The sequence below is a fragment of the Podarcis pityusensis genome (assembly GCF_964106645.2).
Source record: "Podarcis pityusensis genome assembly, chromosome: 1".
NCBI classification, from domain to species: domain Eukaryota; kingdom Metazoa; phylum Chordata; class Lepidosauria; order Squamata; family Lacertidae; genus Podarcis; species Podarcis pityusensis.
In genome coordinates, this window is record NC_138028.1 from 4,242,978 (window position 1) to 4,258,057 (window position 15,080).

Here is a 15,080-nt window from a genome sequence, read left to right on the forward strand (position 1 = left end):
TTTATATGTGCTATCATCTTCCTTAGTGGGCCATGTATACCGCTATTCTGAATAATGCTCCCTCTCTGCAGGCAGAGGCGCTGCATGCAAAGGGGAGAAGCTAACGTATGCTTCCCCAACCTGGTGCCCTCCAGATTTTTGGACTACAGTTCCCAGCAGCCTCGGCATCGTACGGCTGTGCTGCCTGGGGCTTATGGGAGCTGCAGGCCAAGACTTCCGGAGAGCACAAGGTTGGGGAAGGCTGAGTTTAGCACAGTGCCTTGGGGCCAGACTGAGCCTCCCTCTGAAGTCTAATGAATATATTTCTTTATCTGCTGGGAGGATACTGTTGCCATAACCCATCACGGAATGCGTATTACTGTACAATAATAAATAACAGGAAACGTCCCACAACAACCCAAGTTAAACTGCTGCTGGTTCCATGGCAATGGCGGATTTGTGGAACTAACAAATAAAAAACAAATAAGTGTTAGGAGCTGAGCGGCAGGCAGTCGTATATCCTTCTGCTCCCCCTTCTGCCAATTTTCTGTCAGTCATAGAATCACAGAATCATAGAATTGTAGAGGTGGGAGGGATCTTCAAGTGTCAACTTGTTGTTGTTTAGTTGTTTAGTCGTGTCCGACTCTTCGTGACCCCCTGGACCAGAGCACGCCAGGAACTCCTGTCTTCCACTGCCTCCCGCAGTTTGGTCAAGCTCATGTTGGCACCTTCGAGAAGTGTCCCACCATCTTGTCCTCTGTCGTCCCCTTCTCCTTGTACCCTCCATCTTTCCCAGCATCAGGGTCTTTTCCAGGGAGCCTTCTCTTCTCATGAGGTGGCCAAAGTCTTGGAGTCTCAGCTTCAGGATCTGTCCTTCCAGTGAGCACTCAGGGCTGATTTCCTTAAGAATGGAGAGGTTGGATCTTCTTGCAGTCCATGGGACGCTCCAGAGTCTCCTCCAGCACCATAATTCAAAAGCATCAATTCTTCGGTGATCAGCCTTCTTTATGGTCCAGCTCTCACTTCCATACATCACTACTGGGATAACCATAGCTTTAACTATACGGACCTTTGTTGGCAAGGTGATGTCTCTGCTTTTTAAGATGCTGTCTAGGTTTGTCATTGCTTTTCTCCCAAGAAGCAGGCGTCTTTTAGTTCAAAATAATAATAATAATGATAATGATAATAATAATAATAATAATAATAATAATAATAATTTATTTATACCCTGCCTATCTGGCTGGGTTTCCCCAGCCACTCTGGGCGGCTCCCAACAGAATATTAAAAACACAATAAAACACCAAACATAAAAAACCTCCCTAAACAGGGCTGCCTTCAGATGTCTTCTAAAAGTCAGACAGTTGTTTATTTCCTTGACAGCTGATGAGGAATCACAGCTAAAGAGATCCTTGACAGGTGGCTATCCAACCTCTGCTTTAAAACTTCCAAGAACGGAGATCCCACTACCTTCTGAAGGAGACTGTCTTCATTCTAAGGGAGCCCCAACCCCAAGGAATAGTCAGCTCCCCATCACTTCTTGAATGGAGTATGCATAACAGTATTATAACTCTGGTGAGCGCACAACTTGCACTGAATTGCCTCTTCATATATATCAAGTTGGTGGAATGTGCCATGTAACAATATTCTGTCCTCCAGGTGCTGTTTGGGCATATATTAGGAGGCCTTGGACTGTCCCCTCTCCAGGAAACGTTTCCTGGCTCAACTGTCACAACATTTCCCCCGCCAGATGACACACTGGAAGCAGCTTCCAGGGGTCTGGAGGGAGCCCTGTGGCCGCAAAGCCCTTCCCAACATGGGGCTTGTCTTCTTGCCTTCCCAGTTGCACTGAAATAACAAAACGGGGTGAACCGAAAAGCAAACTAATCCCCCTATCCCTCTAGAAAAAAACTTTTCAGACAAACTGCCCTGGTGAAATTCATTGAAAAACACACCTCTTTATCCTTAGCAGAGAACAGTACAGTCGTACCTTGGGTTACAGATGCTTCAGGTTGTGTTTTTCCAAAACCTGGAAGTACTGGAACAGGTTACTTCTGGGTTTCAGGGGTCACGCATGCGAACACTGCGGGTTGTGAACGTGCATCCCACAAGGATCATGTTTGCAACCCGAGCATCCACTGTACAGAGGTTTCTTCCTATATACATAAAACGTAAGGGTGTCGTCAAGCTGCAGTTGGCATGATTGCCAGCAGGCAGCCATGCCAACTCCAGGGGGATGACAGAATAGCAGGCACGCAGGTGAGAGAACGCACGGGGCAAGTGGCCGTTGGTCGCAGAATTGTACATTTGGAAGGGATCCCAAGGGCATAGCTGTCAACGTTTCCCTTTTTAAAAGGGAAATTCCCTTATTCCAAATAGGACTCCTCGCAAGAAAAGGGAAACGTTGACAGCTATGTCCAAGGGTGCCATCATCATAGCTGTCAACTTACAGATTTGAAAATAAGGGACCAGCAGCCTCGAAAATAAGGGATCAGCAGCCAAAATAAGGGATTTTCGAACACAGGTATGTTCAACTTCTGAGCCCCTCTGAGCCCGAGGCAGAAAGCCCAGCCAGCAGCCAAACGAAGCCTCAAGCGGTGGTTCCCACAGCGCAGCAACCCGGCAAAGGGGATGCAGCAAGGAAAACCACCGTCACTTCTCCGCTGGGAAGCGCTGAGCAAAGGCGAGTCCCCAGGCTAAGTCGTGGGTTGACATAGCAGCCGGCACAGCGATTTCTTCAAGTAGCTCTTTATTATGGTAAGCTGGAATAGAACTGACTGCGAACAGCTCAACCGGCCTGTATTTATAGGCAGCCGGCTGTCAACATTGTAACCACAACAGCCCAGAGTTCCCGCCTAAAATAACTGCCGCGGACCTGAGTGAAAACTATCTACAGACCTGAGTGAAAACTATATACAGTATCCCCCTGTTGGCCCAGGGTGAAACTACACTACATAACACCCCTCCCCACCGAGATAAGGCGTTAGTTACAATCGTAATGGTTTCCTTATATACAGCACTACGCGTAATGGTTCAATTAAGCACAAAAGCATATCGGTTACATTTCCCATACTTAGACCAACAGTGATACCTGTCCAACAACATAGTCCTTTAAATAAGTTGGGCGCTTGGAAACTCTGCCAGACCGCCGGGGACTGGTAGCCAAGTCCGGAGGGCCACACAGTTCTCGCTGAGGCTGTGGTGCGACCCTAGGTGGCGTTGGAACCAACTCCCCTGGATCCGCTGCTGTGGGTGGAGCCTCCGCAAGTGGAGTGGTCTGAGCCTGTTCTGAAACGGCTTGGTTCGGCTCCACGCTGGCAGTTCGCGAGGGAGGTGTAGGTGGGGCCTCGCCATCTGTACGTGTCTCTTCTGGAGCCGCAAGCGCAGTTGGGGGCACCTCGGTAGTGTCCAAGTCCCCAACCCTGCGCCTAAGCTGGTCTATGTGCCGTCGCCACAAGCGTCCGTCTTCGAGTGCCACCTGGTACGAGCGAGGTCCAGTGACTCCCACTACTGTGGCTGGCACCCAAGGGATGTCCCCCACATAGTTCCGGGCAAAGACCTGGTCTCCTGGGACAAATGACCGTGGTGCGTTGGCACAGCCTGGGGGTTCAGCCACGGCAAAGTCTGGGTGTAGCCGGTCGAGCGGTGACCTGAGGCGGCGGCCCATAAGCAGTTCAGCAGGACTCCTCCCTGTGGCCGCATGAGGGGTGATGTGTTGCACGAACAAGTATTCGGCGACCCGCTCATGCCAGTCTCCCCGGTCCAGGCGCGCCAGTGCCTCTTTTGTCGAGCGCACCATTCTTTCCGCTTGCCCGTTGCTGGATGGATGAAAGGGTGCCGTTAGGGCATGGCGGATGCCCAGTCCCAAAAGATACCGCTCAAACGTGCCTGACGTGAACTGCGGTCCGTTGTCAGAGACAAGAACATCAGGACACCCATGCGTTGCAAACAGGCCTCGCAGCACCCGGATGACAGCTTCGGTAGTGGTGGAGGGCATCAGGGCGACCTCCAGCCATTTGGAATAGGCGTCCACCACTACCATAAAGGTCCGGCCGTGAAAGGGGCCAGCCAGATCGATGTGCACCCTCGACCAGGGTGTCTTTGGCGTCTCCCAGGTGTGTCCCTTAGCTGCCGGTGGTGCAGGCCTCGACTCCTGGCACGCTTGACAGGCGGACACCCAGGCAGTGATGGCATCGTCCATATTAGGCCACCAGACGTAACACCGAGCCAACGCCTTCATTTTGACAATTCCCGGGTGGCCAACGTGCAGAGCCTCCAGGACGCGCTGACGGAGTCCCTGGGGAATCACGACGCGGTCTCCCCACAGCAGGCAGCCGCGATGAGCTGAGAGTTCATGTTGTCTGGTTGCGAAGGGCTGGAACTCCGATGCAAAAGGCCCTTGTGGCCACCCCCTCCACACCCAGTTGAGCACCCGGCTGATGGTGCGATCCTGGGCAGATGCGGAGGCCACAGTGGCAGCCGATACAGGCGCTGCCGGAAGATCCTCAATCAGAAGGAGCGATGAAGCTGGAGCCGGGTCTTCCACAAATGCTGGAAGAGGGCAACGGCTGAGGGCGTCGGCATGGCCCATCGATTTCCCCGGGCGATGGATGAGCCGGTAGTGGTAGGCAGCCAGGAAAACAGTCCATCGCAGCATGCGTGGTGAGAGGACCGGTGGAGTTGGACGATCACCGGCGAGGAGGCCCAGGAGTGGCTTGTGGTCAGTGATGAGGTCAAAAGTCCTGCCATAGAGGTATTCATGGAACCTCTTCACTCCAGCCACAAGTGCCAATGCCTCCTTGTCGAGCTGGCTGTAATTCCGTTCCGTCGGAGATAGTGTCCTGGAAAAGTAGGCGAGCGGTGCTTCTCTTCCATCTGGAAAACGGTGACTAAGGACAGCACCGATGCCAAAAGGTGAGGCGTCGCAGGCAAGGACCAGCGGCCTGGATTCACTGTACTGTACCAGCACACTGTCTGAAGAAAGGAGAGCCTTGACCGCGTTGAAGGCCGCCGTCTCCCGATGACCCCAGGCCCAAGGCGTCTTAGTGCTAAGGAGTCGGTGAAGAGGCTCAGCCACTGTGGCTTTGTGGGGCAGGAACATGTTATAAAAGTTCAGCAGCCCCAGGAATGCCTGCAACTCCGTTTTGTTCTTTGGGGTGGGGGCCTGCTGGATAGCGCGGATCTTGGATGTGGTTGGATGAAGACCGGAGGCATCGATAAGATAGCCCAGGAACTCTACCTGTGGAATGGCGATCTGGCACTTCTCCCTCTTTACCTTGAGCCCGGCCTCCTGGAACCTGGTCAGCACGGCACGGAGGCGCTCGAACAGCTGCTGGTGTGAGTCTGCAGACACCAAGACGTCATCAAAATATGGTACCACGCCCGGAAGCCCTTGCAGGAGACGCTCCATAAGGCTTTGGAAGATGCCAGGAGCCACACTCACCCCGAACTGCAACCGGCGGCAACGGAATGCCCCCCGGTGGGTGACGATCGTCTGGGCTTCAACAGTGGCATCATCGACTGGCAGTTGTTGATAGGCTTGGGCAAGGTCCAGCTTAGCGAAGACCTTACCCTCACCCAGGGAATGCAGCAGGTGTTGGACAACAGGAACCGGATAAGCGTGCTGCTGAAGTGCCTTGTTGATCGTGCACTTGTAGTCAGCGCAGATTCTCACCGACCCATCTGGCTTGACAGGCGTGACGATGGGGGTTTCCCACTTTGCGTGGTCAACCGGCTCCAAAACTCCTTGGGCGATCAGTTTGTCCAGTTGTTCGTCCACCTTAGCCTTGAGAGCAAAGGGAACCCGGCGTGGCTTTAGCTTGATGGGGGCGACTTGTGGATCAAGGCTAAAGGAGATGGGCGTACCTGTATATTGGCCCAAGGTGCCGTCAAAAACCTCGGCAAAGTCTTTGACCAGACCCTCAGTCTCTGCGTTAGAGATGCAGTTGATGCCGGTGACTTCCAGGCCGAGGGCATCAAACCAGTCTAGCCCTAGGAGGCTTGGCCGCTGACCTTCGACCACCACCAACCGGAGCAGGCCCGAAAAATCCTTGAAGGCGATCCGGAACCGGCCAACGCCTACCACGGGAATGTCGTTTCCCTGGTAGTCTCTCAGGTGTACGCGGTGAGAGTCGAGTTGCCTTTTGGACACTCTGGGTACCAGTCTTTTGATGGTGCTCCATGACACGATGGACAGGGCAGACCCGGTGTCGATCTCCATGTCACATGGAGCTCCTTCAATGAGCACCGTGACGTTCAGCTTGCGTCGCGTAGGCGAGTCGGTTTGGCCAATCGTGGTTCCAGACGGGCAGCGGCAGTTGGTGAGAGCGAAACAACTTTCCTTGGCAGACTGGAGTGAAGACTTGGACTTGCGAGTCGATGAAGGGGGGGTGTCAGACGGAGCCGATCGGCAGACCTTAGCGATGTGGCCCCTTCTGGAACACTTCCTACAGATGGCGTCTCTGAATCGACACTTGGCACGGGAATGGTTGCCTCCGCAGCCAGCACATTCCGGTTGGCCCTTGGACTTCTGTTGGAACTTCCTGCGCTCCCGCTTTGTCTGGTGCACGTCCTCGTCTTCACTGGAGGATGCCTCCTCACTGCTGGCCTCTTCATGATGCACCGGAACTGGCGCCCTAGCAAGACGCGGGCTGCTGGACTTGCGGATCTCCTGGGCGGAGCGTTCAGCAGCTTCTGAGGCCACAGCCTCCTCAATGGCTTTCTGTAGCGTGAGGTCTGGCTTGGCTAGGAGGCGCCGTTGCAGATGGATGTCCCGGACCCCGCAGACGATTCGATCCATCAGGGCATCGTCTAAGTCTCGGAACTCACAGTGCATTGCAGCCTGTCGCAGGGCGGTGGTGTAGTTGTTGATTGACTCCCCCTCTGCCTGGTTCCGGTGGTAGAACGCATGGCGGGCAGCAATCTTGGACGGCTTTGGTGCGTAGTGGTTGCGGAGCTTCTCTTGGATCGTGTCCCATGGTGTTGCCTGGACTGCTTCAGGCGCAACCAACGCTCGGGCCGTCTCAAACACCTCAGGCCCACAGAGGCTGAGGAATAGGCCCCGCTTCCGATCCTTTGATACTGCTGTCAGCTCGTTGGCTTGGAGGTAGCAGTCGAACCGAGCGAGGTAGGAGTCCCATGATTCAGAGGCTGGCGCAAACGGCGGTAGAGGCACAAGTGAAGCCATGATTCCGATGCCGGCGTGAAGGGCGATGGATGGAACACAGTGCTCTAGCCAGAACAGTCAGCTCTGAATTGGTTCTGCCCAGTGATTTCGCTCAGTGATTTCGCTCTGTGATTCAGCTCAGTGATTCAGCTCAGTTCAGAGGCTGGCCGCATCTGGCTGTGCTCTGATGTCCATCTATCCCACCTTCGTTGCCAGAGTTAAGTCGTGGGTTGACATAGCAGCCGGCACAGCGATTTCTTCAAGTAGCTCTTTATTATGGTAAGCTGGAATAGAACTGACTGCGAACAGCTCAGCCGGCCTGTATTTATAGGCAGCCGGCTGTCAACATTGTAACCACAACAGCCCAGAGTTCCCGCCTAAAATAACTGCCGCGGACCTGAGTGAAAACTATCTACAGACCTGAGTGAAAACTATATACAGTATCCCCCTGTTGGCCCAGGGTGAAACTACACTACATAACAAGCAGCCAAACGAAGCCTCAAGCGGTGGTTCCCACAGCGCAGCAACCCGGCAAAGGGGATGCAGCAAGGAAAACCACCGTCACTTCTCCGCTGGGAAGCGCTGAGCAAAGGCGAGTCCCCAGGCAAGGCGGCCGATTTGAACGGCACAAGGCATGCAAGCTCCACCCCCCAGTCGTTCTTAGACTCCTTATTGGGTGAGCAACGCAGCCAATCAACACAGTTGGAGCCTCCCTCCTCCCTGGCCGGCAGGGAGGGAGGGAGGGAGAGGAGCTGCTTCCTTTGAAACCTGGGAAATTTAAGGGACACCATCAATAAGGGACAGCAGCGGGACACAGCGCTGGAATAAGGGACTGTCCCGCCAAATAAGGGACGCTTGACAGCTATGGCCATCATCATCATCATCTAAATGAGCTGGACTAAAAGAGCCATTGGCTTGTCCCAGCAAGCTCTTTGTATGTTCTTATGAAATGTCTGAAGGGCACCAGGTTAACAAAGTCTGCACTAACGGATCTGCTATTGAATTTATTCATTTGATGAATTCTTCCTGGTTTAGAGGGTTGGGTGTGGTTCTTTTCTTTTCCTTGTTGCTGCTGACATTGCATTTAATTGACACTTGTGCCATAGCCAGTCCCGAGAGCAAACGGTTAGCATTTTGCATGACAATATCACTAGAGTGTAAACAGCACCACCTAGAGATGGGCTGATCTCCATGTCACCAAGCCAGTTCTGAGAAAGGAGATGGAGGCACAGATTGTAGACGTGGATAGCGAATGGAAGCATGTGCTGGGCTGTGACCCAGGGGGGCAAAGGTAAAGGGGCCCCTGACCATTAGGTCCAGTTGTGGCCGACTCTGGGGTTGCGGCGCTCATCTCGCTTTACTGGCCGAGGGAGCCGGCGTACAGCTTCCGGGTCATGTGGCCAGCATGACTAAGCCGCTTCTGGCGAACCAGAGCAGCGCACGGAAACGCCGTTTACCTTCCCGCCGGAGTGGTACCTATTTATCTACTTGCACTTTGACGTACTTTCGACCTGCTAGGTGGGCAGGAGCAGGGACTGAGCAATGGGAGCTCACCCCGTCACGGGGATTCGAACCGCCGACCTTCTGATCAGCAAGTCCTAGGCTCTGTGGTTTAACCCACAGCGCCACCCACGTCCCGTGACCCAGGGAGACCCAGGTTCAAATCCTTGTTCGCCCATGAAGCTACTCTGCAGAGCTTTTGTCAGGATGTCGTGGGATTTCCCCCAGAGGTCCTTGGAAAGACAAGCGCAAAGGCATCTTTCTGGACAATTTCAAGATGAATGGGGAGATGACGTTCTTCTCACCGTTTGAGGGAGCTTCTCAAGGAGCGTAGCCTTGAAACGCAAAGGATGGTCAATGCAGCCTGACATCAAAGGCCATTTCCTGCAATCCGGAAGAGGCAGAAAGTTGCAACAGACGCATTTGGGCCCGATGTGGTTTGAGTTAATGTAAACTTCCTTCCCTACAGAATCTCATGGTATTTCCTGATTCCTACACAGACCCACGCTCACCCCACCCAACCCTGGTGTGATTCTCACAGTTTATTTTCCCCTAAGGGAATTTTGCTTTATGGAAAATCCTGGCACGTCAAATTCCATCCTGGATTTTTGCATGATTGTTATCTTTTAAATACTTGCTGTTGCAGATTGAATCTCACCACTTCCTCTCAGAAATAATCACTTGGTCCTTTTTCCTTCCAATCCACCCCCCCCCCCCATCAAAAAGGTAACCTAAGATGAGGAATGAACCGGGTAGTTTTGTTGGAATAGAGCAGTTTTATTTATTTTTATTTCACTACATTTATATACTGCTTGACTGAAATAAAACATCTACGTGCTTAAAAAAAATCAAAAATCAAAACATCAGAAATATCAATAAAAGATAGTTAAAACATATTTTAAAACATTAAATATATACAGGTGAAACTTGGAAAATTAGAACATCGTGGAAAAGTTAATTTATTTCAGTAATTCAACTTAAAAGGTGAAACTAATATATGAGATAGACTCATGACATGGAAAGCGAGATAGATCAAGCCTTTATTTGTTATAATTGTGATGATCATGGTGTACAGCTGATGAAAACCCCAAATTAACAATCTCAGAAAATTAGAATATTAAATGAAATCAGCGAAACAAGGGCTGCAAATAGAGCAATATTGGACCTCTGAGAAGTAGAAGCATACCCAAACCAAGTACTGAGCACATATGCATTTTCTGAGATGGTTAATTTGGGGTTTTCATCAGCTGTATGCCATGATCATCACAATTATAAGGCTTGACATATCTCACTTTGCATGTCGTGAGTCTATCTCATATATTAGTTTCACCTTTTAAGTTGAATTACTGAAATAAATGAACTTTTCCACTATATTCTAATTTTGCGTGGACAGGTGGAGTCCCCAGATCCCGCGCGGTCCCTCTGGAGCCAAGTGAGGATTCCCAGGTAAGATCCTCCCTCTATTGTGTGGGCAGGTAATCCCTCCCCTACCTGGCCTGGTCTCCTTGGCAACGCTTCCCCCAGGTGGGATTGGACAACTGACTGAGGTAGGCGGAGACCTCCAGGTATCCCACCTGAGGGAAGGCAAACCAAGCCTATGCTGTTGGAGCCGCTCCAGATCTAGGGGCTGCGCGCATCCACGCAAAGGGCGCCCCCCGTTTTCAGCGGGGAGCGGTCATTCCGAGTTTCACCTGTATATTTTTTAAATGAAGCAGTACAAGGAGTCATCCAACCGCCGTAGGGACTCTGCTCCAGATTTGTGGAGGGTTTACTCTCCCGAAAATATCCCACAAGGTAGCAGAGGTTTCGGATCAGCGTGTTCCTTCTCCTAGATGGGCTCCCTTCCCAGGTGGACAAGCCCCATCTGCCCCTCATTTCCTTCTACAGCATTAAAAGATAGATTTATTAGAAGTTTTATTAGAAGCGGGTATTATGTGGCATAATAGACAGCATCTTAAAAAGCAGAGACATCACCTTGCTGACAAAGGTCCGTATAGTAAAAGCTATGGTTTTCCCAGTAGTGATGTATGGAAGTGAGAGCTGGACCATCAAGAAGGCTGATCGCCGAAGAATGGATGCTTTTGAATTGAATGGTGCTGGAGGAGACTCTTGAGAGTCCCATGGACTGCAAGAAGATCAAACCTATCCATTCTGAAGGAAATCAGGCCTGAGTGCTCACTGGAAGGACAGATCCTGAAGCTGAGGCTCCAAGACTTTGGCCCCCTCAGGAGAAGAGAAGACTCCCTGGAAAAGACCCTGATGTTGGGAAAGATGGAGGGCTCAAGGAGAAGGGGACAACAGAGGACGAGATGGTTGGACAGTGTTCTCGAAGCTACCAGCATGAGTTTGACCAAACTGTGGGAGGGAGTGGAAGACAGGAGGGCCTGGCGTGCTCTGGTCCAGGGGGTCACAAAAAAGCCGACACGACTAAACAACAACAACAAATTATGTGGCACCTCTAGCTGTGCCAGTTCTGCAGATCAAAGTGCCCAGGTGATGCCACGCAGGGTCAGATGATCTGCAAGCAAACCGGTCCCAAGGTGCTAAGGGCTTTATACAGTGGTGCCTCGCAAGACGAAATTAATTCGTTCCGCGAGTTTTGTCGTCTTGCGATTTTTTTCGTCTTGCGAAGCACGGTGTCGGGAAAGTTTTGGAAAAGCTTCAAAAATCACCAAAGTCTTTAAAAACCTCAAAAAAGGCTACCACACCGCGTGCTATGAGTTGCTCCTCGAAGTCAAGTCGCAACTGTATTAACGGTGTTAAGAAAAAGGAAACAAACTTGCAAGACGTTTCCGTCTTGCGAAGCAAGCCCATAGGGGAAATCGTCTTGCGAAGCAGCTCAAAAAACAAAAAACCCTTTCGTCTAGCGAGTTTTTTGTCTTGCGAGGCATTCGTCTTGCGAGGTACCACTGTATACGAAGAGCATCATCAGGGATGATGGGAGCTGGCTTGATCCAGCAGCCTCCTTTTACATCCTGCGTTCTTTGGATTTCCCCGGAGGCTCGCAGAAGGCTTTCGCATTGAAGGAAATGAGTTGCAGGGGGGAAATATGTGACAGATGAAGTTAGACAAAGCCGCAGAGTATCCGAGTTCCAGACGCCCGTCTCCAAAACAGAACACAAACAGAGTTGAACATTTCCGCCAAAACCAAACTTGCAAAATTGGGTGTGCTTCGTATGTCCAAAAGACTGGTTTCCAGAACGTCCAAGAGTCATTCCTCCTCTTCTGCTTCTGGTGGCTATCCTGGCCGGTGCTAAAGACTCTGACTCAGAAGGGAGCATTGCGATGGGTGGGGTACCAGCGACTAGGCTGTCTCTGTTGTAAACAAAATCTGCCCTTCTTCCCTTATGGGGAATCCAAGAGCCCATATAGAGTCCTTACGTAGGTTCCCTATCGGTAATAACAGAGACCAACCAGAGAATATTGAGAAGCAAAGCAGCTAGTAAGCCTGATCTTTATTGATCTGTTGCAACAGGGTGCTCCCCTCACACACAGGAAAGGAGGAGGAACCCAGAATAATGGTGCACAAGGCCTTATATAGACATTTTAAATTCCCTGCCCCGGAGCTCAAGACCACCTCTCCATACATCATACATACATCACAGAAAAGGCGGTCTACAGCAGAAATCTGAGTGCGTTGTTTATCTCGTCTGACAGGTTGCCTGTTAATGCTCACTTGACTGGATACCCTGGGGAGCCTGGCCAGTCTTTTGTAATGATCTGTTCTGGAGCCCTGTTCGCATCCTGAAACGAATGCAACCCGCGTCTGTGCGTCTGCGTGTGTGCGGGTCGCGATTTGCCGCTTCTGCGCAGGCATGTGACATCATTTTGAGCGTCTGTGCGTGCGCAAGTGGCGAAGCCCGGAAGTAATGGATTCCGTTACCTCTGGGTCGCCGCGGAGCGCAACTCGAAAACGCTCAACCTGAAGCAACTTCAACCTGAGGTATGACTGTATAGCATATATTCAACACAAAAAAACAGTGACAATTTGTTGTTGACAAAGGACAGCTGGACATCGAAAGGGCCCCATTACCTTCAGTAGCTTAGGGCCGCACTGAACCTAAATCCGGCCCTGGATAGGGACCATATTTAAGTCACCTGGGGCCGGAAGTCATTTTGGCTTGAATAGCAGGGTAGGTAAAGGTAAAGGGACCCCTGACCATTAGGTCCAGTCATGACCGATTCTGGGGTTGCGGCGCTCATCTTGCTTTATTGGCCGAGGGAGCCGGCGTACAGCTTCCGGGTCATGTGGCCAGCATGACTAAGCCGCTTCTGGCGAACCAGAGCAGCACACGGAAACACCGTTTACCTTCCCGCCGGAGCGGTACCTATTTATCTACTTCCACTTCGTGCTTTCGAACTGCTAGGTTGGCAGGAGCAGGGACCGAGCAACAGGAGCTCACCCCGTCGCGGGGATTTGAACCGGCGACCTTCTGACCGGCAAGTCCTAGGCTCTGTGGTTTAACCCACAGCACCACCCATGTCCCTGGACAGCTGGACATCGATGGACAGCTGGACATTGAAAGGGCCCCATTACCTTCAGTAGATTAGGGCCGCACTGAACTGAAATCCGGCCCTGGATAGGGACCATATTAAGTCACCTGGGTCTGGAAGTCATTTTGGCTTGAATAGCAGGGTAGAAATGCTCTAAATCAGTGGCTTTCAACCAGTGGGCCGTGGCACCCTGGGGTGCCTTGAAGGATGGCCAGGGGTTATGCAGCCTTTGTCCCTCTTTCCCTCCCTACTCGGATGCCCTCCTGCGTCTCTGCCCCCCAAAGGCTTGCATGGATGTTCGTTGCTGCAGGTTCTCCATCCTTGGGCTATTGGTTTCTGGAATGTCTTGAGAACTCCATAATATGAATTCTTTCCTCTTGCCTAGGGGGAAGCAGAGGAGGGAGCTATGGTGACGCTGGTCATGGAAGTGATTCCCTGGGTGTGTCCCTCATAGGCAAATGTGTGTCTGGGGGTTCCCCACGCCAGAAGCTGAGTCACCAAAGCACTGGAAGATGACTCACCAATACGGAGGAATTGTGAAAAACACCCAAATGACACGCTGGGGCTCAAGAAGGGGGAAAGTGTTTTCATTTTGAGTTTAGCGATGGCTCTTCTCCCACAAACAAGAAAGATGCCAATATTGGAGAAGGGAAATACTTTAAGCAGTTTTTTTTTAAACTGTAACAGCCAGATGGGTGGGGTATAAATAAATAATAATTATTATTATTATTTGGGGCAGAGCTACTTGATTTTGGTTCCTCTGTAAAGTATCAGACACAATCATATTCATTACTATGACTTATTATTTTTAGTAGTAGTGGTAGTAGTTGTAGTAATAATAAAAAAATAATAATAATTTATTATTTATATCCCGCCCATCTGGCTGAGTTTCCCCAGCCACTCTGGGCAGCTCCCAATCAAGTGTTAAAAACAATACAGCATTAAATATTAAAAACTTCCCTAAACAGGGCTGCCTTCAGATGTCTTTTAAAGATAGGATAGGTAAAGGTAAAAGGACCCCTGATCATTAGGTCCAGTCGTGGCCGACTCTGGGGTTGCGGCGCTCATCTCGCTTTATTGGACGAGGGAGCCGGTGTACAGCTTCCGGGTCATGTGGCCAGCACGACTAAGCCGCTTCTGGCGAACCAGAGCAGCGCACGGAAACGCCGTTTACCTTCCCACAGGAGCAGTACCTATTTATCTACTTGCACTTTGATGTGCTTTCGAACTGCTAGGTTGGCAGGAGCAGGGACCGAGCAACGGGAGCTCACCCCGTCGCAGGGATTCGAACCGCCGACCTTCTGATCGGCAAGTTCTAGGCTTTGTGGTTTAACCCACAGCGCCACCCGCATCCCAAAGATAGGATAGCTGCTAATAAATAATAATAATATAATATTTATTCATTCCAAAAAATGTGTAAAAACCCCATTCGAAGCACTTTACAAAAAGAACAATACAATTATTAGTAAAAACAATTAAAAACATTCAGAAAATTAAAATTAGTGTTTCACACCACCCCATTATCCAAGAAGTATGAGATTTCAGGGGTTCCAGGCACTTGCCCAAGGTTCTGTGTCCTTGGGATGAGACAGAGCCGAGACTGCGGTGTCTCAGGATCTACGCTTTATTTACACATATGCCTCAACGTCCCAGGAGGTCTTGCTTCTCCCATAGCCTTGGATCCCAGGAGAAATAAAGCATGGCTCCTCTCCCTCTTTGGTATCATGGACGCTTTGGCCTGAGAAGATTCCTGCATTGCAGGGGGTTGGACTAGATGACCCTGGAGGTACCTTCCAATTCTATGATTTCTATAAAACCAAAACGCGTGTCAGCTTTCTAGGTATCTGGGTAGGCTTGTTTATCAAGAGGCAGGGAGTTCCAAAGTGTAGGAAGCACCGCACTAAAAGATATATAGTAAAACACAAACAAACACTACTTGGTTGTG